Source organism: Coregonus lavaretus (assembly GCF_964263955.1).
Source record: "Coregonus lavaretus genome assembly, chromosome: 34".
NCBI classification, from domain to species: Eukaryota; Metazoa; Chordata; class Actinopteri; order Salmoniformes; family Salmonidae; genus Coregonus; species Coregonus lavaretus.
In genome coordinates, this window is record NC_140021.1 from 33,080,305 (window position 1) to 33,089,857 (window position 9,553).

Consider the following 9,553-nt stretch of genomic DNA (forward strand, 5'->3'; position numbering starts at 1 on the left):
TGTCTCATGTTGAGGGAGCGTGCAATTGGCATGCTGACTGCAGGAATGTCCACCAGAGCTGTTGCGAGAGAATTGAATGTTAATTTCTCTATCATAAGCCACCTTTGTCTTTTTAGAGAATTTGTCAGTACGTCCAACCGGCCTCACAACCGCAGACCCTGTGTATGGCGTGTGTGGGCGAGTACCCCATGGTGGCGGTGGGGTTATGGTATGGGCAGGCATAAGCTACGGACAACGAACACGATTGCATTTTATCGATGGCAATTTGAATGCACAGTGATACCGTGACGAGATCCTGAGGCACACTTTACATTTTGCTTTTTATATTTTTGTTCAGTGTAATTTTTCCTCTGGGCAGAATAAAGTCATCATCTGCATTGTCATTGGTGATAAATGCTAAAATACATGTATTCATTTTTGGGGGGACATTACAAACTCAGAACTATTGCATGGGGCAGTGATTCAATTAACTGAGATCAATTTGTGATGGCTACTTAAATGTAGGGACAAAACCAAAATGGCATGCTAGTCCAGTGTATTCCAATGCGCTCATGCAATGCCCAATGGAACTGTTGGACTTGGAAGTCACTTTCATCATCATTGATGTAAAGGGTAAAAATTGACAGCCCATTTTGAACATGCCCTCTATGGGGCATGTGACATTCCCATCGCTATAAAACTGAACAGTGCTGATGTCTCTCTGAATAAAGTACAAAGGGAAGATGAGAGGAATAATACTGCTCAGTCTTCTGGGTGTTGTCCTGGCTCTGCCTAAACCTCAACAACAAAAAACTAAACAGCTGGTAAGAAATAATGTTATTTGAGTGAATACTAATATAGGCTGAAAGAACTCCTAGGTTACACTTATATAACTTATATTTTTGACTGTTTTGAATAAATTCTCATACAATAATCCTCTGAGATCATTTTGATTAAACAAACTCGGAGTCACTTTTTGAACACCGAGTTCCTATTTTTAGTTGTTTCAAGATACTTCAGTAAAGATCATAATGGACCCTGCAAAAATGGAAACGTCATAAATTACAAATTATTACTGGGATTATGGAAAGCATAAAGGCATAATTTCATATCATAGAAAGTTCAATGGGTTTTGTTAGAGAACACAACAAAGTGTATATGGAATCGTTTGATATTTGCTTTGTCTGGTGTCAATGGCCTTCCTGAAACAGGGTAAACACACAGATACGGGAATTCATACTCTTACATAAATAGAAAGCAGTGGTTTAAGGGTGTTGGTTAACCCCAGTCAAAGCAGCTATGTTTACCACGTGTTTTTATTTAGCTATTTATTTTAGGGACAAATAGTTAAAATACAAAGACAATGTTAAGAGATGAATGGGCTAATATTAATATTTATAATACATTATTTCAGTGGCCAAAAGGTTCCAGGGTTCCCCTTGAAAATGAAGATGGGTTTGGAGAACAGGAGCAACAAGTGAGTAACCTTTTTGTGTGTGTGAGTGTAGCTATGCATTGTAGACTAAAGGACTTGACATTTGTGTTTTTATATTAATGACTGTCACATATTTTACTACAGGAGACTCCCCATGGTTTGGTATACACAGGTACTCAGCCCACTATGGAGTCCACTACTAGACCCTCTGCAAACACCGAGAACACAATCCTATCAGCAGTTGTAAATCCTTTTATATCAGCAGTTCTAAACACTTTTGAGAGTTTGTTTATTAATTATTAAAGGACTGTATTGCTGTTAACTATTCCTGGTTTGAGTTAGGGCTATCGTGGTGGTGTGTCCAATAAACCAGTGGTGTTCAACCTGTGGTCTGCGAAACATTTCTTTATTGTTTTTCTTCCAAAAATGGTATATTATAATTACTGGTTGAACACATGAATTGATGGTAAAGGATGATTAACTAGGAAACAAGGAAAAAACATACATGGCAGTGATTTCATAGAAAAGGTCAAACCAAATGCATATAAATCAAATGTACTCATGAATCGCAATACAAAATATCAATATTACATTTCAAAGGAATAAATACTACAGGGGCAATAGAGTCAAACAAGAGTAAAACAAATGCATATGGAAAACAAATATATAAAAATATGAAACAATAAATATTCACATCAAAAAGGTACAACATAAAAGGAATACAAACTAACTTTGACATAAACTTAACCAATAATAATATCAGAGGATTAGAAATCCAGGGCTTAAAAACAAAGGTGTCATTGTACGCTGATGATTCATGTTTTCTTTTAAATCCACAACTAGAATCCCTCCACAGCCTCATAGAGGATCTAGATACATTTTCTAACCTCTCTGGATTACAACCAAATTATGACAAATGTACTATTTTACGTATTGGACCACTAAAAAAATAAAAATGTTACATTGCCATGTAGTTTACCAATAAAATGGTCTGATGGTGATGTGGATATACTCGGAATACATATCCCAAAGGAAATAAATGATCTCACTTCAATACATTTTTATAGAAAGTTAGCAAAAATAGATAAGATCTTACTTCCATGGAAAGGAAAATACCTGTCAATTTGTGGAAAAATCACCCTAATTAACTCTTTAGTATTATCCCAGTTGACCTATTTGCTTATGGTCTTGCCTATGCCTAGCGAACAGTTTTTTAAATTATATGAGAAAAAAATATTCAATTTTATTTGGAACGGCAAGCCAGACAAAATTAAAAGGCATATTTATATAATGAATATGAATTCGGAGGACAGAAATTATTAAATATTAAAGCATTAGACCTATCACCAAAAGCTTCAGTCATACAAAAGTTATACTTAAATCCGAACTGGTTCTCAAGCAAATTAGTAAGATTGTCTCACCCAATGTTCAAGAAAGGCCTTTTTCCCTTTATTCAGATTACAACAACTCATTTGCAGTTATTTGAAAAGGAAATAATCTCCCAAATATCACTATTTCTAAAACAAGCCATAGAAAGTTGGTTGCAATTTCAATTGAATCCTCCAGAAACGACAGAACAAATAATGCAACAAATATTGTGGTTAAATTCAAATATACTAATTGACAAAAAACCTTTATTTTTTGACAGAATGTTTAAAAAAAGGTATAATCTTCGTAAATTATATCATCGGTAGGACTGGTGGAGTTATGTCGCACATGCAGCTAACAAAAACATATGGAAATGTCTGCTCTACCCAAAATTACAACCAAATAATTGCAGCCTTACCGCAAAAGTGGAAGAGGAAAGTGGAAGGGGGCGAAAGTAAGGAACTTGTCTGTCGGCCTTGCATTAAATAACATAATTGGTTAAGGAAAACTGTGATAAATAAAAAAGTATATCAGTTTCACTTAAGGACCAAAGGATTGACAGCCGTCCCATATAGATTGCAAAATAGTTGGGAAAATATTTTTGACGTACCAATCCCATGGCATAGTGTTTATGAACGGACACGCAAAATGACACCGGATTCAAAAATTAGAATCTTTCAATTTAAATTATTATATACAATTCTTGCTACCAATAGAATGTTATTTATATGGGGGATACAATCTTCCCAGCTCTGCAGATTTTGCTGTGAAGAGACAGAATCATTAGATCATTTGTAGCTTGTTTTTGGACACAGGTCCAGGAATGGCTAAAGGATTGCAATATTTACCTGGAGCTAACCTTGCAGATAGCTTTACTGGGTGATCTGAAAAGTCATAGTCAATCGATCAATAATATAATAATACTTTTAGCAAAAATGTTTATTTTTAATTCACAATCTGTAGAAGCAATGAGAATAGAAAGGTTCAGAACTTTTGTAAAACATCACAGTACGGTTGAAATATATATGGCAAATATAAATCCTATATGGATGGTGTTAAGAGATAGATGGGAGGTATTGAATAGAGTTGAAGGATGGGACTAATAACAAATAACAACAAATAATAACAAAGATAGCTAATAATGTAAGCATACTGTGTCCATAATAAGTATATAGGTTGTATGTTGGGAGCTTTTGGAAAAGAGCACAGTTAGAAAGATATGGCATATAGAAGCAAACCGGATGGACATCATGAAAATGATCGGAGAGGTTGAGAGTAGAAGTAGTTCAGGAGCAAAATATATATATATATATATATATATATATATATATATGATATAATTATTGTAAAATTAACTGTGTCCATAAGGTGTAGATAGTAAGTATAGACCGGAAGTAGAGGCCTGGGCATTGTTGTTCACTAATTTACTCCAAGTAGGGAAAGGATGGCGGGGTTGAAAAGTAATAAAGGAGAGTATATACAGTGGGGGAAAAAAGTATTTAGTCAGCCACCAATTGTGCAAGTTCTCCCACTTAAAAAGATGAGAGAGGCCTGTAATTTTCATCATAGGTACACGTCAACTATGACAGACAAAATGAGACATTTTTTTCTCCAGAAAATCACATTGTAGGATTTTTAATGAATTTATTTGCAAATTATGGTGGAAATTAAGTATTTGGTCAATAACAAAAGTTTCTCAATACTTTGTTATATACCCTTTGTTGGCAATGACACAGGTCAAACGTTTTCTGTAAGTCTTCACAACGTTTTCACACACTGTTGCTGGTATTTTGGCCCATTCCTCCATGCAGATCTCCTCTAGAGCAGTGATGTTTTGGGGCTGTCGCTGGGCAACACGGACTTTCAACTCCCTCCAAAGATCTTCTATGGGGTTGAGATCTGGAGACTGGCTAGGCCACTCCAGGACCTTGAAATGCTTCTTACGAAGCCACTCCTTCGTTGCCCGGGCGGTGTGTTTGGGATCATTGTCATGCTGAAAGACCCAGCCACGTTTCATCTTCAATGCCCTTGCTGACGGAAGGAGGTTTTCACTCAAAATCTCACGATACATGGCCCCATTCATTCTTTCCTTTACATGGATCAGTCGTCCTGGTCCCTTTGCAGAAAAACAGCCCAAAAGCATGATGTTTCCACCCCCATGCTTCACAGAAGGTATGGTGTTCTTTGGATGCAACTCAGCATTCTTTGTCCTCCAAACACGACGAGTTGAGTTTTTACCAAAAAGTTCTATTTTGGTTTCATCTGACCATATGACATTCTCCCAATCCTCTTCTGGATCATCCAAATGCACTCTAGCAAACTTCAGACGGGCCTGGACATGTACTGGCTTAAGCAGGGGGACACGTCTGGCACTGCAGGATTTGAGTCCCTGGCGGCGTAGTGTGTTACTGATGGTAGGCTTTGTTACTTTGGTCCCAGCTCTCTGCAGGTCATTCACTAGGTCCCACCGTGTGGTTCTGGGATTTTTGCTCACCGTTCTTGTGATCATTTTGACCCCACGGGATGAGATCTTGAGTGGAGCCCCAGATCGAGGGAGATTATCAGTGGTCTTGTATGTCTTCCATTTCCTAATAATTGCTCCCACAGTTGATTTCTTCAAACCAAGCTGCTTACCTATTGCAGATTCAGTCTTCCCAGCCTGGTGCAGGTCTACAATTTTGTTTCTGGTGTCCTTTGACAGCTCTTTGGTCTTGGCCATAGTGGAGTTTGGAGTGTGACTGTTTGAGGTTGTGGACAGGTGTCTTTTATACTGATAACAAGTTCAAACAGGTGCCATTAATACAGGTAACGAGTGGAGGACAGAGGAGCCTCTTAAAGAGGAAGTTACAGGTCTGTGAGAGCCAGAAATCTTGCTTGTTTGTAGGTGACCAAAAACTTATTTTCCACCATAATTTGCAAATAAATTCATAAAAAATCCTACAATGTGATTTTCTGGATCTTTTTTCCTCAATTTGTCTGTCATAGTTGACTTGTACCTATGATGAAAATTACAGGCCTCTCTCATCTTTTTAAGTGGGAGAACTTGCACAATTGGTGGCTGACTAAATACTTTCTTTCCCCACTGTATATAAAAAACACGGGGGATTGGAAGTGATGCAGACAATTACATTGATAGAAGATACAATCTATCTGCAATATTAAGCTGATCCCCCCCCCAAAAAATAAATAAATAAATAAATAAATAAACTTTGACATAAACGTTGTCAAAACACAAAGAAAAAGTTTACAAGAACAAAACGTCTTGCAACGAACACTCATGCAACTGAAAGGTATATAGGGCGCATTCCTCTCCCCAGGCGTTGCTGACACATGCCAGATCTTACAACGCCTGGATAGGTATTTTACGTATCAGCTAACCACATTATGTTATAGCAATCTGGTGCCCGACGGCACAGTCGATGACGTGCCACGTTACACAACCATTGGTTGATGCATGCAACGCCCAAGCAGGGGAATGCTGCCACAAGTGTGTGCATTTATGGTGAGTGAGCTGAAGTCCCGCTTCTGCTGGAGGGGGAATGGACAGGGGAATAGTGGATTGGGGTTAGATGAGGTTAGATGAGGTGACTGTCAGTTTTGGGGAGGGGAAATTTGACAGCAATAGTCACAGCAGTAGTCAATAACGGCTCGATTCAATCCGTAGCACTGAAGATCTGCGCTATATTGAAAGGTAATTTCCAATTGAGCCAACATATGCAGCGTTTACCTATGCAGTGTTTACTGTGAATGCAGTCTCCGCGAACCGGGAACATTGCTTTTAAATTTCAATCACCCCGTAATGCGAACCTTCAGCGCTACAGATTGAATCGAGCCCTATGTTTTGTAGTCAGGGGGAGATTCTCATATGGGCAAAAGTCTGTCCTTCACAACTGTGGCATGTGTCTGTGCACATTCCCTTCGCTGCAAGCTATAAACGGGACACACGAAAGCAGTTCACCAATAGGAGCGCATAAGGCTGTAAAGTAGATGACTCAACTGTTGACTCATTTATACTTGCGTGTGTCCCAGTGTCCTTTAGCAGTAATTTATACTTGCGTGTGAATCCTTTATCTAATTAAGTTTTTTTCAAAATTATGACATTTTTTGTACAGCAATGACCCGTTTGAACTGAAACTCGACATTTAGCCTACAACAGGGTTAAACTTTTGGTCCAGTAGAAGATTCGGTCGGTGCCATTAGTGAAAATATGATACAGTGCACTGGCTGGCTCATGTGTGAGTGGGTGTGTGTGTGTGTGGGGGTCTGGGAGGAGGGGTGTGTGTGTGTGTGGCAATTGTTTTGTTTGTTTTGTTCCATCAGTCCTAAGGTTCATAACTTTGGTAGAGGCCAAAATGCATTCGTAATACGCTTGGTATTTGTTTAGCTCTCTAGAACCCAAGGCCATTGGGTTCTCATTCCAACCATTTACCACAGTGGGGCCAATGTGTACTATTGTCCCGACGCTCAGTCTAACAGTTAATAATCATTGTGTGCAATATGGTTTTGGAAACCTCATAAACTGTACTTTGATATCACCCCAAAATAATTGTTCAAATACAAAAGATACACTTACTGTGTGCCGTTTTAACAAAGATTACAACTAAGGCGTTTTGCGTTGCACTTCCTGAGCTAATGGAAACGTTGGCTCAAAGCCGTGTTACACAAAAAACCTGTGTGGGAATCTGGTAAAACAGCAACAGTTTTGGCCATAACAAGCGTGCCACATTTCTTCATGTGCCTAAACCCGCACCTGCCCATAATTTGTGAGCAGCAGCTGATTGGACAGACACCTGACTTGCGACTACACACCTTCCATTCCGGCTCCACCATGACACAGCTTCATCAGTCACCAGGCTACCAAGGGAGAAGAAGAGAAGAGAGTTCTAAACCAAACAATAACCCCAAGACTAGACAGTTAGCACATACAGTGCCTTCAGAAAGTATTCATACCCCTTGACCTATTCCACATTTTGTTGTGTTACAGCCTGAATTCAAAACGGATTAAATAGATTTTTTTTCTCTCACCCATCTACACACAATACCCCATAATAACAAAGTGAAACGTGTTTTTAGACTGTGATGGAAATGTTAATGTTGGTGCTTTTCTATACATTTCTATGTTCCATTCATGTGCTGTTCTAATAACCAATTTCTGTGTTCATGCAAGTGACTGATCGGACGTATCCTCACTTATCAGAATCTGCAATTTGGCAGCACGCCCAGACCTTGATTTGAGAACGTGAGGAGAAAGATATCGCTGTTTCAAGGTCTCAGCTTAGAGAGAAGAAGCCTCGTGAGGTATTGGTCTGTCACATATTATGAACCAGTATTAGCACTTTGTTTGCAGTGTATTATAACACAACTATTCAGGTTATAGCTTGTGGCAAGACAGCCAAATGGCTCTGGGAAATAAACAATGGCCCGGAAAAATAATTTTTTTAACTCACCTGTGGAGAGCTCCAGCTCCTGTCTCAGCCTCATAGAAAGAGGACCTAGGAAGACAAAATAAAGGTTTCAGGTCTGGATGGGGACTGAGACCAGAAGGGTGCAGGGAGGGGTACTGTCCTCGGCTATAGTCAGCTATTCCACTCCTTAAAAGGAGTTCAGGCGAACAAGATTCCAGAAAGGATATCATTACTTTCAGCAAAAGGAATGGGTTAAACGTTGTACGATGTCAAACTAGTCATAATGGGGTTGAAGTATCCAATCAAGGAATAGGATAAAAGCCACATGCCAATATATTTAAGAGCCCAGTTCACCTGCCATCTCATAACATGCAGGACAGTCAACTGTAAAACAAAGAGAAAAAAACAGGGTATCTGCAGGTTCCATGAAGTTGAATTGAAGACTTTTTAAGACATTTTTAATGCCACTTGGAATGCAATTTAATACCAATATTGAAGTCTGCGCGCACCACACACATGCCAATATTCCTCTTCAGAAATGAGCCCATGTTGGCAACAAAATGACCAAAAGCATGTGGACAACTGCTCGTCGAACATCTCATTCCAAAATCATGGCCATTAATATTGAGTTGGTCTCCGCTTTCCTGCTATAACAGCCTCCACTCTTCTGGGGAGGCTTTCCACTAGATGTTGGAACATTGCTGCGGGGACTTGCTTCCATTCAGCCACAAGCGCATTAGTGAGGTCGGGCACTGATGTTGGGCGATTAGGCCTGGCTCGCAATCGGCCTTCGAATTAATCCCAAAGGTATTCTATTGGGTTGAGGTCAATGCTCTGTGCAGGCCAGTCAAGTTCTTCCACACCGATATTGACAAACCATTTCTGCATGGACCTCACTTTGTGCACGGGGGCATTGTCATGCTGAAACAGGAAAGGGCCTTCCCCAAACTGTTGCCACAAAGTTGGGTGCACAGAATCGTCTAGAATGTATTTGTATGCTGTAGCGTTAAGATTTCCCTTCACTGGAACTAAGGGGCCTAGCCCGAACCATGAAAAACTGCCCCAGACCATTATTGCTCCTCCACCAAACTTTACAGTTGGCACTATGCATTGGGGCAGGTAGCATTCTCCTGACATCTGCCAAAGACAGATTTGTACATCGGACTGCCAGGCGGTGAAGCGTGATTAATCACTCCAGAGAATGCGTTTCCAATGCTCCAGAGTCCAATGGCGGCGAGTTTTACACCACTCCAACCGATGCTTGGCATTGCGCATGGTGACCTTAGGCTTGTGTGCGGCTGCTCGGCCATGAAAACCCATTTCATGAAGCCCCCGACGAACAGTTATTGTGCTGACGTTGCTTCCT

The 9,553-nt window shown here is 39.8% G+C and overlaps 1 long non-coding RNA gene across 1 annotated transcript; it reads left to right on the forward strand.

Moving 5' to 3' along the window:
- Positions 1 to 694: 694 nt before the first annotated feature.
- Positions 695 to 1,797, forward strand: LOC311109047. Its single transcript, XR_014610568.1, has 3 exons — positions 695 to 803; positions 1,394 to 1,456; positions 1,559 to 1,797. It is a non-coding gene; the product is annotated as an uncharacterized lncRNA (long non-coding RNA).
- Positions 1,798 to 9,553: the final 7,756 nt, after the last annotated feature.